At 35.3% G+C, this 16,711-nt stretch overlaps 1 long non-coding RNA gene across 1 annotated transcript; it reads left to right on the top strand.

Annotated features, from left to right (window-relative positions):
* Positions 1-2,834: 2,834 nt before the first annotated feature.
* LOC114578988 lies at positions 2,835-16,368 on the top strand. Its single transcript, XR_003699876.1, has 2 exons — positions 2,835-3,482; positions 15,964-16,368. It is a non-coding gene; the product is annotated as an uncharacterized LOC114578988 (long non-coding RNA).
* The last annotated feature ends 343 nt before the right edge of the window (positions 16,369-16,711 follow it).

Below are 16,711 nucleotides of genomic sequence, written 5' to 3'. Positions count from 1 at the left end.
GCCAGTCGGAATCTAGAGAGCTAAGGGGAGATCCACAATTTTGATCCATATTGGTATAGAAGCTGAATCATCTCTTTTCGGCTTGAACTTCGGGGACCAACGCTGGAGAATGAAAGGCTTCCCCAATAGGAACCATGGTCTTCCGGACTAGACCATCTCTAGGTCTTTCGAGGTAGAAAACTTTAGGAGAAAGAAACCATCAGCTAGGGAGAGCAAGCTCAGAGATCTTTTGAGGTTCCAGAGATTTTGCATGGCTTTTAGAAGCCTCTCATAGTAGGGACGAGGGCCAAGAGAGTAACCGATTAAAGAGGTATTCTAGAAAGTTGTGCCTTCAAAGAGGTCATTAGACGTGAAGGAAAGCTTTTGCCCCAGGGAGAAGAAAGAAACCGGGAAGTCATTCGGCTTGGAAGCAGGAGCCGTAACGTTGTCGGCATAAGATAAACTAACAGGGGAAGGGCCAAGAATAGAGGAGTTGGGGAGGGGAGGGAACTCTTGTGTGAAAAAGGCCATCAGTGGAGGGAGGCGCCCTCCCTGATGGGGAAGCGTCAGCAGCACAAAAGCAGTGGAAGAGAAACCCTAGCAGAGCCAAAAGCTTCCCAAAGATTTTGTGAAAAATTCAAGGAGGCTAATTTTGGTTTGGTAATCCTCACTTCATCAATTTAATAAAAATATTTTTGAGAAATTTCAACAACATTAAATAATTCAAATTTCTCCCTTTATCTGTGTTACTATCTCTCAGATCACTTTATATATGGGATATAAAGTCCTACAACTTATTAGGCAATGACAGCTGCCATTAAAATGGGGATGCATACATTTCTATATGTAGAAAGCTTCTCTACTTGCCTTATTTGATGAAATTTTCTTGTCATCTGACCCCTATCCCTATTATTCATTCTTCTTCTTTACTTTTGGAATTTTGTCAGTTCTTTTGAATTCTGGATGTTCTATAATGCACACGGCATGATGCATTATTCTCTCTGAAAGTCCAATGACATTCCAGTTATGAGTAGTTGTTGATGTATATTAATAGCTGATCTCAGCATATGATATTGGTGGAAGAAGCCTGAGTCGTTGAGTTGTTACACTAAGTTCTTTTGTTGTGGCTGTTATTAAATATTGATTGCGAGTGCTTATCAATTTTATTTAGTGTTGATGCCGTGAAGCATTGACTATTCAAATCTTCCATGGTTTAGTTGTCATATTTTTTTGGACTGCTCCAATCAGCCCCTTTTAATGGGTCGGTTCAGGTTTACAAAAGAAGGGGTGGTGGCAAGAGAGAGCGGAGGTGGGGTCCAATAGAGATTCAAATTCAAATGTTTGGGGCCAAAGGAGAGGGCGGCAAGTACTAATCTGTTTTTTGGCTTTAATGATTAATTGTATGAATTAAGTATGAGGGAGGAATTAGGGTTAGTGTTATGAATTATTCTGTGGCTAATTTTCGAGTTCTTGTTCTTGGTGTCTTGGGCCCTAGATTCGTCTAGGGATTGACAGAGAACGATCCTCCTCTTAAATTGAGGATCAAATGTATCTTGTTTTGTTTCTTCCGTTAGCTTTGGTTTCTTCAAAAAACATTATCGTTTGCTGATTTCCCATTAAATTGGTGAAAGGATTTGCTGTTTTCACCTCTCTTGTTAGGGTTACTTGAAATCTTCAAGTATTTCCTAACATACCTTTGATTGAGAATGATGAGGCATTAAAGATGACCTGATATATACATCCTTTATCATGGACCGTTTATCGAGTATTTGAGTATCTTAGTGATATCATAGTTTGATGATCTTGGGCTCATTGGAGTCTTCTCATCGAGCCGCTCGATTTCACTATAAGCATGTAACATTTGGGAATTGTTTGGTCATTCAATTTATGGTTTGAACCTTCCAAATGTGCTTCGGATCTTTGATTTGGACCCATTCGAGCTCGTATTGGGTCGAATTTGGTGACTTCGATAAAGTTAAGGAGTTGTCTTTGGATATCTTTTTATTGAAGCTCTGTGCTACAACATTGGTAATTCAGAAGGATTTTAATCCATTTCACCTCTTTTTCTCTCTCTCTCTCCCTCTGTATACATATATATAGACACACACACATGCACATAGATGCAAACCTGCATTGATGCATATATATATATATATATATATATATATATATATATATCCTACTTGCATTCAAATTTCTCTTAACTTGAAAAAATATTGGATTTGTATGGACAATGAGGAGAAATATAAGGATGGTGAGACATATTTTTACAATTAATGGCTGATAATTATAGTTGTCTTTTGTTTTCCTCAGTAATGTATTCCTCGAGATTTCTCTTGGAAGAATTCTACTGGTGATTGCCAACAAGTGACTGATCTTTTGGAAATCAAGTTTCTTATACTCATTTTGTAATGGCGAGCATCAAGGATGGCCTGAAAATTCTCAGGCAACCGATGTTATGATTTTACCTATTTAAGCTTGAGATGAAAGGACCTTTAGAAGGCTTCTTTTTATTAATTTATTATTATTTCATTGGAATCTAGTTGTCATATCACTCTCTCTCTCTCATATAACACGGTGCACACAGCTCATCTTGGCATGTTGGTTGAGAACTTATGCTTCCAACTAAGAGGTCTTGGGTTCGAGTCTTTGTGTATGCGTTGTGTGTATGAGTCTTAAATGGCCTAAATGTCCAAAAAAAAAAAAAAACACGGTGCAGTAACCATGTTACCTTGTCGAGCATTTTTTTCATTATATAGATATTAGATTTTTTATGGAGAAGTACAGATAAAGTATGATATTTATTGGTTTACATAAAGCTTATGATAAAGTTTCAAGAGAAATGCCCCGGAGAGTTATGGAAAAGAAATGACTTCTTTGCCTTCTTCGACAACTTTCCTTTATCTTGAATCCCAAGTCATGACAGTCCGCCGTTCACATTTTAAATTATATTAATTAAGTTCAATTAGACTAATTAGATTAATTTCTTCGCATAGGCGTCTAGGGTTTGCTTTACATCTTGTCTAGTTTTTGCATGAGTCGCTTCTTCGGCTCCTTCATTGTTGTTCGACTTCGCTCGTCAACGTTCCCTTCTTGTTGGATCTGACGTCTTGACATTTTAATTGGAAGCAACTACGAGGAGCTTTCTCTCTGTTAATGAAACTATCATTCTCCCTTTCGCGCTCTTCTTCAGCCAAATCCTAAATCCGAGAAATTTCGGGATTTATTAAATCCCGGATTTACGGCCAATAAGGGAGACGGAGGATTTATCCCTCCGTGAGATTTAGCGGGCGCTCAAATCTTGTTCACAGGATTTGGCAAAAATCCTGCTAAAAATGGCATAAATCCTGTTAAATCCTTTATCCAGACAGTCCTAGGGATTAGCCACTAACGACGCATGGATATCCATATGCTTGCTATTTTTTATGATCTGTAATCTTTGGATGTCCTTCAGCTTATGAGGCAACAACAGCTGGCATTACTATGGGGATTTATACATAGCTGTCAGTATAAAGCTTTCTACTTGCCTTATATAATGGATTCTGCTGTCATCTGACCCCTATCCGTATTCTTTGTCTCTCATTCTTCTTCTTTACTTTTGGAATTTAGTCAATTCTTTTGGGTTATTGATGTTTTATAATGTGCAGGGTAGGAAGCATTATTCTCTTTAAAATTCCAATGGAATTCACGTTCTGAGTAGTTGCAGATCCATATTTATTGTAGATTAATGGATGAGATTGTTTTGGAAGCATTATTCTTGTTGCGTCCTGGAATATTCGTGGTGGTAGAGATATATAAAGTTTAGCATCTTAGATTTATATAAAAACCCTGCACACATGCAAATAAAATAGTAAGAGTTATAACATTCGCCAAAGATACCAAAATTTTTACATAGAAAATCCTAAAAAGAGGAAAAATCACGTTGCCTTGCCCAGTTTAAATAAATCTACTAGTTTTTGCAGTTGATTAAAAATGAGGCCCTTCCTTAGGGGTAATTCCTTTGCTTGATGTTGCCAATATACATTATATTGAGTGCATTACATGGTGGGAGTTGGAATAATTAGTTTTGACATGTTTTGAATGGACGGTCGATATCGACTCCTTTGTTCACAAACCATTTATTGAGTATTTGCATATCTTAATGATATCATAATTTGGCGATCTTGAGCTTGTTGGATTATGCTTGTCGAGCCGCGCGATTTGACTATAAGCATGTTACATTTGTGAATCGTTTGGTCATTCAATTTATGGTTTGAACCTTCCGAATGTGCTTCGGGTCTTTTGATTTGGACCCATTCTAGGTTGGATTGGGTCGTATTTAGAGTCTTTGGGTTCGTCTTTTCGAGACGTTCAGTTCGACTATAAATTTGTTGAAATTGAAGTTCAGATGGCCCTGAATTTTATTTTGAAAGTTTTCAATACGAAATTATCTCGAGATTCGTGCTCGATCAAGATAATTTTTTGTTGATACATCAATTCTCAATGCTATTATCTTAGGTTCTTTCTCCTCTTTATGAGTTCCATACATAGCATGATGATGATGATTTACCTGAGTACTCACCATCCACACATGGATATCACTATGTTTCTTATCTGTGATCTGGAATCTTTGGATGTCCTACAGCTTTTGAGACAATGACAACCGGTATTAAAATGGGGAGTCATACGTAGCTATTTGTAGAAAGCTTCTCTACTTGCCTTATTTAATGGATTTTGCTGCCATTGACTCCTATCCCTAGTCTTGGTCTCCCATTCTTCTTTACTTTTGAAATTTAGTCATTATTATTATTATTATTATTATCAGTTCTTTTGGGTTTTGGATGTTTCATAATGTAAAGGATAGGATGCATTATTCTTTTTGAAGTTCCAATGAAATTCCTGTTTTGAGTAGTTGTAGATGTATATTTATAATGGATTAACATCAACATATGATATTGTTGTGGAAAAAGCACGCCTCATTGATTTTTGCACCATGATTGTTGTTGTGGCTGTTATTAATTTTTAATTGCCAGTGCTTATTTGTTTTATAAAGTTTTCTTGCCATGATGCATTTGCCTCTTTGAATCTTCCATGGTTGAGTTAGCATCTCTTTAATTGAGATTGGTGAGGCATCAATAATGACTTTATATTCCGCAAGTAACAGATGCTTCCATTTTTTTAATTTGGGCTTGAGCAGGGAGGACAGCTTGAAATCTTTTTCTCTTTTTCTCATGATAAAGTTTAAAACTTTGGGAGCGAGTTATGGAGCATAGGTTGCGGCGTGATACTAATGTTTCTCAAAATTAATTTGTATTCATGCCGGGTAGGTCGACTATGGAAGCCATACATTTATTAAGAGGTTTGATGGAGAAATATAGCCCGAATCAAAATAACCTGACACAATCTGATTTTGTTTCGATTGAAATTGGATCGGACTGACCAATTAGCAGAAAGTTCAGAAAGGAAACTGTTCAACGAAATAATTTCTAAGAGATTGAAAAATGGTTCTTAGCTGTTTTAAATTAAGATGGATCAAAGGCTGGGCATGTAAAATGCTAATCTCAAAGAACATGTAATGAAACGTGCACATAACAAAAATTATTACAGGAATGTATACTTAGGATTCATGTAATTGTAAACAAATGTTTAAATGTGAAAAGTTAATTTGGAATACGATGGTTGTTTCCTTGTTCAAAAAGCTTTAAGCATACCACCAGAATTTGAACTTCAGTAAACTTTTATAAACTAATACATTTTTTTATTCTTAAGAGGTAGGATACGAAATGAGCATATACGTGAAAAGGTTGGAGTAGCTCCAGTAGAAGATAAGATTAGAGAGAGTCGCCTTAGATGGTTTGGTCACATAAAACGGCGGCCTTCCGATGACCCGGTTAGGAGAGTAGAGGTATTAGATTTGACTTATGTTAAGAAAGGTAGGGGTAGACCTAAAAAGACTTGGTTAGAAAATATTAGGAATGACCTTTCTTTATTAGATTTAAACGAGAATTTGACTTTTAATAGGACACAATGGAGAAAAAGGATTCATGTAGCCGACCCCACGTAGTGGGATAAAGGCTTGATGTTGTTGTTGTAGTATTGGTCCTTTTACCATTATTGCTGCTACTTCAAGAACCTGCTTATATTTAATTGTTTGCATGCTTGTTCTAACTTTGCGTCATATTCTTTTCAGCAGGAGGACCTGGAGGCATTTGTTTGCAAGATGCTTGCAGTCACATTATTGCTGTATTTTCATTATAGAGGCTGTGGTGATTTCCTCTAGGATAATTACACTTTTTTAATATATAAACATCAAAATGGTTACCTGAATTTTTATGATGGGCCATAATGTTCTTCAATTTTATTAAAAGATCATTTTGGTCTTAACTTATTTTAGGAGAATCAAAATAGGTCCATGGCCAGGACCATTTTAAATTACTGCACTCAAATGTTTCTAAGTTGTGAAACCCGTATCTTTAACTGGTTTAGTGCTATTTAATAAGAGAATCACTGAGATATACTTACAAATTCCTTAGGATAACAATAAAGCTACCATGGTGCGGAGATAAGAGAGCAAGTAAAATTGTTAGGATTTTCTATTTAGTAGTGCTAATCTATTTTTTAGTTTCTGCTATCAATGAATGTTACAGCATATAATAAATACGCAACATTACAAGGTCTTTAGCTTTCTTAATGGATTCACCCTAAAATAACAAGTTGCTAGCATTTCTCTCTCTCTAATTCACCCTGTCGCTCCATCGTCTCTCTCTTGTTCTCTCCCACTCTCCGCCTTTTTCTCTGTCTTTCCAGCCTACCTCTCTTTCTCTTTCTCTCTCTATCATTAGAAAAAAGTTCGGCTCTCTATCATTAGAATGCCACATTGTTCTTTTTGATCAAGAATGTCCCGAAGCTTTCTGGTATTAAAGGTGCCACGTAAAGGTGAAAGATTTTTCGGTGATATTCTAGTTTGTTTATCAAATATGCTTCCCTCACCCTTGCTTTAATGTCATAGACATAAGCTGTAGATGTCATGATTTTAGGTTTTTATGGTTATAGCTGATCTATCAGAGTGGAAGTTTGCTTTCAGCTTTTCCTAAGTTTTAGCAAATCAATCTTGTTATCATGCAGCTTACCTTGATTTGTTGGCTGGCTCAAAAGTCCAAAAAAAAAAAAACTTTGTTGGTGACTGGAATCCCTTTTGTGGCATGTATTCCTGCTAGCTGGCAATTCTCCAAGCCTTGGAGTTGCGGAAGCTGCACTTTTATAAATTTTGGTTAAAGTTTGCTAAGGCTTTGTTTGGAACGGCTTTCTTACTGTTTTTTTAAGCAGCTTTCTAGCACAAAAATTATGGGAAGGAGTAATATAGCATAATTTATAATTTGATTTTAATGTTTCTCAAAATTGTCTTGAATTCTTGGTGGGTAGGTCCTCTATTGAACATATATTTTTGTTGAGAGGTTTGATGGAGAAGCATAGATAGAGTAAAAGGGAGATATTTATTTATTTAGAGTAAGCATATGATAAACTGTCAAGAGAAGTGTTGTGGAGAGTTCTAGAAAAGAAAAAAGTTAGTAATTCTTATATTTAAGTCATTAAGGATATGTATACAGGAGTTTTAGTTTGTGTTTAAACACAAGGTGGTTTGATCAAGTATTTTTTCTATTTTAGTTGGATTATATAAAGGATTAATGTTAAGCACATATCTTTTTTTCTTTAGTCATGGATGTTCTTTCTAGACTTCTGTAAGGGGATGTAACTTCCTGTATGCTTCTTGCTGTTGATATTCTTATTATTGATCGGATTAGTGAGAGAGTTGATGAAATATTTGAATTATGGAGGTTAGCCTAAGTGTTTAAAGTTTTTCGTTTGAGTAGATCTAAAATTGAATACATGAAGTTTAATTTTAATATTAATAGATCTAGTGGTGGGATTGTGTCATTGGGTGGTCAAGTCATTAAAAAGAGTGCATGTTTTAGATATTTTGGGTCTATTGTTCAAGACGATATTGATTTAGAGTGGTATATCATTAGTGTAATTGAAGTTGGATGGTTGAAGTTGCGGAATGCATCAATTTTGTTTTGTGATGGAAGCGCATTCCTCAAACTTATGGGATATATACTTTTATAAGATTATGGTGAGGCCTGCAATGCCTTATGAAGCATAATGTTAGCCATTTAAACAAAATTGATGAGGCCTGCAAGGCTGGCAAAACTTGCTTTTTACTTGTATTTTTCTCAATAATGTAATCATCGAGATATCTTTGGTAGAACTGAGCTGGTGATTGCCATGACTGATCTTCTGGAACCCAGGTTTCCTTATGTTACTTTTGCAATGTCGAACATCAAGGATGGCTTGAAAATTCTCAAGCAACCGATGTTATGATTATCCCTATTTATGCTTCAGTTTGGAAGGCTTCTAGAAAGCTGATTTTTTATTTATTAGTGTTGGAATTCACTAGCCATATTGTACTCTCTTTCTCTTCTGAAGCATCTTTCGGTTATATATATACAGACAAATATTTGATATCTAATATTTTATATAAATCAGTAAAAATAAAATCTTTGCGTCATATATTGCTTTCAAGGCTCCTTACACTAATGACCTCCTGAGAAAGGGTATGTCTTAGTCTATGCTTACCTTAAAGCAGGATAGTTTTGGAAGAGCAGAGCAGTTAAAGCAGTGAGAAATAGAAAAGTTAAAACATCATGGATCATGTACTATTAGGTCTGCTTATATGTTTAATGCAATGTCAGAAGATGCCTAATGCTTTTGTAGACAGTAACATGCTCTCTCTCAGAGGATGCCTATTGCATTTGTTTACAGTGACAAGGGCGTTGGGGTGCTATCTTTATGTTGTCTTCAAGGCAATCAGGTTTTGATGTCGATGATAATTTTACTACACTTTATATATCTATGCATGTCAGTTTCACTTTCTATGTATTGGTGAATGTTTCATATGTTACGTGGATTTAGTTCCTTTGAGAAAAGGTATCTTTTTAGCCTATGATGACCTTAAAAAGGGATTGACTTGGGAAAGCAGAGCAGTGAAAACAGTGAGATAGAAAAGTTAATACGTTATGGATCTTGTACTATTTGATCTGCTTATGAAGTCAGCTACTCAGTTGTATTGAATGCATATCTTCTCTCTTTCTCTAATTTTGAATGGCGTTGTATAGGGGGAAAAGTAAGGCAGCATTTAGAGATTAGAGGGAGAGAATTAAGAGGAGGACAAATTACCATATATTTGACATTGAGGTAGAGATTAAGAGAAATGAAGTGTCTTTTACATTGCCGGATTTTGTTCATATTTTTGTTGGTAACAAGGAACTGTTGTTGGATCCTAATGTTTTCATTGCAATTTCTATGAAGGTATTCTATAAATTCAATTTATATCAGAGGGAGGTTGTTTGTGATAGTTCTCAAGTTCATTGTTCAATGCAGTGTCAGAAGATTGCTAATTAATTTGTTGGCAATAACTCTCTCTCTCTCTCTCTCTCTCTCTCTCTCTCTCTCTCTCTCTCTCTCTCTCTTAATGACATTTTATGATGGGCAAAAATGTTCTTCAATTTTATTAAATGATCATTTTGGCCTCAATTTTTTTAAAAGAATCAAAATAATTCTTTGACGGGGACCATTTTAAACTGCTGCACTCAAATGTTTCTAAGTTCTGGAACTCGTTTCTTTAACTGATTAAGTGTTATTTAATAAGAGAGTCACTGAGATATACTTACAAATTCTTTACCATGGTGTGGAGATGAGAGAGTTAGTAAAATTGTTAGGATTTTCTATTTAATGGGGCTAATCTATTTTTTTGTTTCTGCTGTCAGTGAATGCTACAGCATATAGTAATTATGCAATATTTCAAGGTCTTTAGCTTAATTAATGGATTCACCCTACAATATCGAGTTGCTGGCATCTCTCTCTCTCTCTAATTTACCCCCTCGCTCCATGTCTCTCTCTCTCTTGTTCTATCTCAACCGCCTTTCTCTCTCTCTCTCTCTCTCTCTCTCTCTCTCTCTCTCTCTCTCTCTCTCTCGCTTTCTCCAACCTCCTCTCTCTCTCTCTCTCATTAGAATGCCACATTGTTCTTTTTCATAAAAAATGTCCCGAATCTTTCTGGCTTTGGAGCTGCATTCTGGCTTTGAAGGTGCTGCGTAAAGGTAAAAGATTTTTGGGTGATATTCTAGTTTGTTTATCAAATCTTTTTCCCTCTCCCTTGCTGTAATGCCATATACATAAGCTTTAATGGGCAACTTGGGCAGATGTGTCACGATTTTAGGTTTTTATGGCTTTAGCTGATCAGAGTTTAAGCTTGTTGTCAACTTTTTTGAAGTCTTAGTTCTCATGCAGCTTATTTTGATTTGTTGGCTGGCACAAAAGTCCCAAAAAAAAAAAAAAAGAAAAAGAAAAAACACTTTGTCGGTGACTGAATCCCAGTTGTGGTCTGTATTCCTGCTGGCTGGCAATTCTCCAAGCCTTGGAATTGCGGCAGTTGCACTTTAATAAAATATGGTTAAATCTTACAAAGGTTTCATTTGGGACGGCTTTCTTACTTCTTCTTAAAGCAGCTTTTTGATACAAAAAATTTAGGAGAGAGTAATATAGCGTAGTTTATAATTTGATTTTAAGGTTTCTCAAAATTTGCTTGAAGTAATGATGGGTAGTTCCACTATTGAAGATGTATATTTGTTGAGAGGTTTGATGGAGAAGCATGGATAGAGTAAATGGGAGCTGCATATGATATTTTTTTTATTTAGAGTAAACATATGATAAACTTTCAAGAGAAGTGCTTTTGAGAGTTCTAGAAAAGTTAATAGTTTGTAAATGCTTATATTTAAGTCATTAAAGATATGCATACAAGAGTTTTAATTTGTGCTTAAACACAAGGTTGTTTGATCAAGCATTTTTTATTTCAGCTGGATTACATAAAGGATCAACGTTAAGCCCATATATTTTTTTCTTTAGTCTTGTATGTTCTTTCTAGACATTGAAGCGTATTCCTCAAACTTAATAGATACTTTTATACGATTGTGGTGAGGCCTGCAATGCCTTATAACCCAAAATGTTAGCCATTAAATTTAAAGCATACAATTAAATTAAGTGTTGCCGAGATGAGGATGCTCTGGTGGATTAGTGACCTTACATTTAGAGACAGAATGTGTAACGAGCATATATGTGAAAATGTTGCAGCACCTCCAATGGCAGGTACAAATAGAGAGTTGTCTTAAATGGTTTGGTCCCATAAAACATTGTCATTCCGATGACCCTGTTAAGAGAGTATATGTATTAGTTCCGGTCTATATTAGGCCTAAAAAGATTTGGTTAGAATTAAAATGATCACTTTTTTATTAGATATAAATGAGGATTTGGCTTTTAATAGAAGACAATGGAGAAGTAGGATTCATGTAGTTGACCCCATGTAGTGGGATGAAGTTTTTTGTTGTTGTAGGGCTTGAACTGTGAGGATAGCGTGAAAGCTTTTTTTTCCTTTTTATCATGGAGTTTTGGAGTTGTCTTGCGTATATAATGTGTGTGTGAGTTTTCTCTAATTGGCCTAAATGTCCTCCAAAGAAAAGCACCATGTAACAACCTTGGTAATTCAAGAGGATATGAATCCATACCTCCCCCCCTCTCTCTCTCTATGTGTGTGTGTATATATACATATATATATGTACATGAGCAATATCCTAATAATGAGGCATATTTTTACAATCGATGGCTGGTAGTTATTTTCAAAAGTCAAAACTTGTCTGTTACTTATATTTTTCTCAATAATTTAATTATCGAGATATCTGTTGGTAGAACCGAGCTGGTGATTGCCAACTAGTGACTGATCTTCTGCAACCCAAGTTTCCGTATGTTCTTTTTGCAATGGTGAACATCAAGGATGGCTTGAAAATTCTCAAGCAACCGATGTTATGATTAATCCTATTTATGCTTCAGTCTGGAGGGCTTTTAGAAAGCTGATTATTTATTTATTAGTGTTTGAATTCAATAGCCATATTTTACTCTCTCTCGTTCTCTTCTGAAGCAGGTTTCGATTATATATATATATATATATACATTTTATATATAAATTTAAGAGATGTTTCAATTCTATTTCTTTTGCTTGTTGGACAAATTTCTCACAATCTGTCTATATGAAAGGGAAATTTAAATTGCATGGATGGAGGATGAAGTTTTCAATTTACAGATAGAAAGCCTATCAATTGCCTCATCTCTGCTTTGAAATACAATTAAAAAGCCCTAGTCAGATAGTATTTTTAAGATTAGCGGTACACCAAAAACATATAGTTACTGTGATTATATCTTCTATGAGTGAAAGATTTGAGGGCTACGATGGTGATAATTTAGAATTTAGCCATTTTCTGCACATGATTTCTCCACTCATTTGCAATCTTTTTATGATGTGAAAGAAACAATGGAATTGCAAGATTTAATCAGAAACTTGTTTTCGCAGTGAAATTATAGGATTAATGTTTCACTAAGTTAAGACTTTAGTTTTTGTGGTTATTGACTTGTTTCAAGCATGCGGTTACACGTTAGGTTGTTGGATAATCCGTCACTTAACCATAAACCCTAAAGCGATATGAAATAATGACAATAAAATAATAAAACAAATATGCGATTAACGATAGTCCGTTACTTAACAATTAAAACTTTCACCTTAGAGTTTCCCTTTCGATTGCTCTTTGGAAGTGGGGTTAGCGGAGGATGAAGGTTAGCAAGCCAAGTGATGCCACTGAGAGACAGAGGATGCCGACGGTTTTGATCAATGGAGAGTTAGCCATAGTCGGAGAGACAGGTGGTCGTTCGGTGATCTTCCTCTGTCTTGTAGGTTGTTGCTCGTCGATGACGTCCACTAAAGTAAAGAGAATGTGATCCATGTATTCCTCGACGGTGCCTTCGGATCCAAATCCGGGATCAGAGAGGTGATTGAATGATGTCGATTTTCTTTTAAGAATTGTAAACGAATTTGTGATCAACATCCGGATCGGCCATGCATGAACATGGGAGTACCTTGGTGATATACTTTGGAGGAGCCGCTAAGGGGAGGGACGGCCAAGAGAAAACAAGTGGAAGGTGAGGGTTGGTGGGTGTAGGAGAGGGGCGGCTTGGGCAAGGTGAAGTGGGGTGATTCGGATTGGTAGAGTGGGGGAGAATTAATTTAGAAAATTCTGAATTGAATTTTAGATTTTTCTAATGGGGGGAAGAAGCTTAATTTGAATTCACAATATTCAAATTAAACTTATGCGGGAGCCGGCGGTTTTAGGAGGGGATTGAGGGAATATTAAACGAGATTGTGGTTTAATTGGAGAGAGAAAAGCAAGGGGAAGGGACCGGCCATAGGAGGATGGAGGGAGAATATCTAGATTAAATGTATGTGGGCCCAAGGGAATTAATTGGATTGAAATCAAAATTGATTTTCAATTTCAGATTTGATTAAAATTAGGATAGCTTCCTAATTGGGATTTTACTAATAGGAAGGTATTTGAAATTCAAAAGTTTATTGAATTCAAATAAATATCCTTACCTAATTAGCAAGGGTGCATTTTAGGAAGGTAATCAAAGGCAATTTAAAATTTGAAATTCAAAATTGGGGAGCCAGGGGAGAGCCGGCGGTTTGGCTTTGTGGAGAGGGGCGGATGGGGCTTTGGAGACTAGCGGCTGGAAGGGTGGTGGCCGGCGGGTGGGGCGGCCAAGTGAGGTCGGCTGCGTGGGAAATGGGATCTCGGTTTAGGGATAGGATGGGGCTACAGGAAGAGGAGGTCGATGGGTGGTTGAGTGGGATTTGTGTAAAAATTTAAAAGAACGAAGAAATCGAAGAACCGCGAACCTTAGAATCCACCAAGGTTGACGGGTATTGATCTCACCCTCGCCTAGGGTTTCTCCTCTCAAGAACTCACAAAGAGATCAAGCAAGAAAGTGGAATTATCATTCATAATCATCATTAGAAAATAATACAATGACTAGGCCTTCATATATAGGTCTCAAAGCACAAAATGTAAAAGACACAAATACCCTCAGGCTACAACATGTCACAAATCCCTCACGTACCCACAAGCGGAAAACTAAAAAATAAATAAAAGAAATGCACTAAAACATCATAAATAGAGACTATGAATCGTAGTCGTCTATGTCAAAATCTCTGGTGGATGTTCTCATCATTTTAGTCTTCAAAATAATATTAAAATATTTAGCATGTCAAGAAATTCCTCCATCTCTTAAGCATTTCTACACCTTTATCGGAATATCATAAGGTCCAACAGTTTTTGACACTTCATTTTATTTTAGGGAGATTTACATACATACCACCTAATACTATTCTATTTACATATTTAACACCTAAAACTTTAATATTACATATATACCACCCATAGTTTATTTTCATATCAAATATGAGTGGTAGAAATGAAATATATGAGTGGTAGGAAAGAAATATAAGTGATATATTTGATATTAAAATAATATAGGGTGGTATGCATGTAATATTAAAATTTTGGGTGTTAGATATGTAAATAGGATGTTATAAAGTGGTATGTATGTAAATTTCCCTTTATTTTAAACCTCTCTTACTTTAGTTTTACTATTATGTTGATAAAAACAAAAATCTTTATTTTCATTTAGGATGCTAAGGTTATTAAAATCAATTTTATTCTCACAATGTTCATTGAAAAGTTTAGCAACATATTTTATCCATCTTTGTTGAATATCCTTGATGGGCGGAAATTGAGCTGGTGGGCTCCACTAGGGTGGTCAGCGGCAAGAAGATAGGGGGAATTGTTTAGGAAATTTTAATTACAATTGAGATGAAATTAATTATGAAAAGATATCTAATTTGAATTCATATATGAGAGGTAATTATTTAGGAAAAGCCACGGGGAGTTGATATTCATTATGTGAGGAGGAATCAATGAATAATTATTTAGTAAATGTTTAATTATAATTGGGAGGGAATTAATTAGTTAAAGATATTTAATTTGAATTCAAATCTGAATGAGAATTATTTCTGGAAAGGGGGCTGTTTTGTGAGGGAATTAGCGGAGCCTATTTAAGGCTAACTATGAGTTGATTTCAGATTATACTTGATTTTGCTGGAATTATTTTTTCTTAGGTTGAGTCAATTTTAGCCGATGGCTAGGGATTTGAGAGAGTTGGATATTTCTCTCCAATTGAAGATCCAATTGTATCTTATGTTTTTCTTCTTAGTTTTTTTCAATTAAAAAAAAAGAATGTTCTTGTGTTCTTTTTCCTAAATTTCTTGTGTCGTTCTTTGGTTTTGCTGAAATCGCATCCATTTCCTATCACTCTTCTAATAAAACCACTTTTTGGTCGTCATCTTTAATGCACTTCACTTTAACTAAATTCTTATTACTACTATCTCTTTGTTTGGTTAACTTATACTTCTATCTTTCACCTCCTTAATATTTAATCTATTATATAAATCATTAAAGATAAAATCTTTGCATTGTATATTTCTTTTTTAGACTCCTTACACTAATGAGCTCATGAGAAAGGGTATTTCTTAGTCTATGCTAACCTTAAAGCAGGATAGCTTTGGGAGAGTAGATCAGTTAAAACAGTGAGAAATGAAAAAGTTAAAACATCATGGATCAGGTACTATTAGGTCTGCTTATAACGTCTGCTACTTGGTTGAAGTTATTACATATCCTCTCTCTTTCTCTTATATTGGTTGGAGTTGTATAAGGGAAAAAAATGACAGCATTTAGAGATGGGAGGGAGAGAAACAGGTATAGAGAGGTTAAATTACCATATATTTTAAATTTATAGTGAGATTAAGAGAGATATAGGGGCTTTCACTTGACCTGATTGTGATTCTTATTTTTGTTGGTAACAAGGAACTGTTGATCTTCTTGTTTTCTTTATAATTCCTATGAATGTATTCTATAAATGCACTTGTTTTCAAGGGGAAGTAGTTTGTGATTGTTCTGAAGTTTTGTATGTTTAATGCAATGTCAGAAGATGCCTAATTATATTTGTTGACAGTGACAGGGGCGCCTGGGTGCTATCTTTATGTTGCCTTAAAGGCAATTAGTTTTTGTGTGTGTGTGTGTGAGTTGATGCCCTGGAGAGTTTTATATTTGAGAAGAAGGATTAATGGTTTTGCTGGTAACAAGGAACTGTTGTTGGGTCCTAATATTTTGGTTGCAATTTATATGAAGGTATTCTATAAATTCAATTCATATCAAAGGGAAGTAGTTTGTAATTGTTATCAAGCTCTATGCTTTATGCAGTATCAGATGATCCCTAATGCATTTTTTGTAAATAATACACACTCTCTCTCTATGTTTCTATCTATCTATATATGTAATTGAAAAAGTGGTCAGTTTCTTGCTTGTAAACTAAATGATGCACAATCTTCTTATTAATTACTTTATAAGTTCAATTGTTTTTCTCGATTGTAATTTTTATGTATGCTGATACATATCACAATCTATTGCCATGAAAAGGAAAAATGAAATTGCATTGACAGGGTTTAATATTTTTGCTTTTTTTATTTTATTTTATGGAAATCCTATCAATAGCCCCATTTTCATCATGCAATAAAAGTTAGAAGGCCTGAATATATGGAAGCTGCAAAAAATTGTACCACAAATATAACTTGTAGTGTGTTGTGATTATTTCTTCTTTGAGTAAAAAACTGAGATGACGATGATGATGATTTAGAACTCAGACTGAATATTGACTATGTTTCCTAGATGGCCTGGAGTTTCTCAGGCAACCACAGTTGACA

This window comes from Dendrobium catenatum, unplaced genomic scaffold (genome assembly GCF_001605985.2).
Source record: "Dendrobium catenatum unplaced genomic scaffold, ASM160598v2 original_scaffold_244749, whole genome shotgun sequence".
In the NCBI taxonomy this organism is placed as follows: Eukaryota; Viridiplantae; Streptophyta; class Magnoliopsida; order Asparagales; family Orchidaceae; genus Dendrobium; species Dendrobium catenatum.
This window is presented reverse-complemented; position numbering and strand designations above follow the sequence as displayed.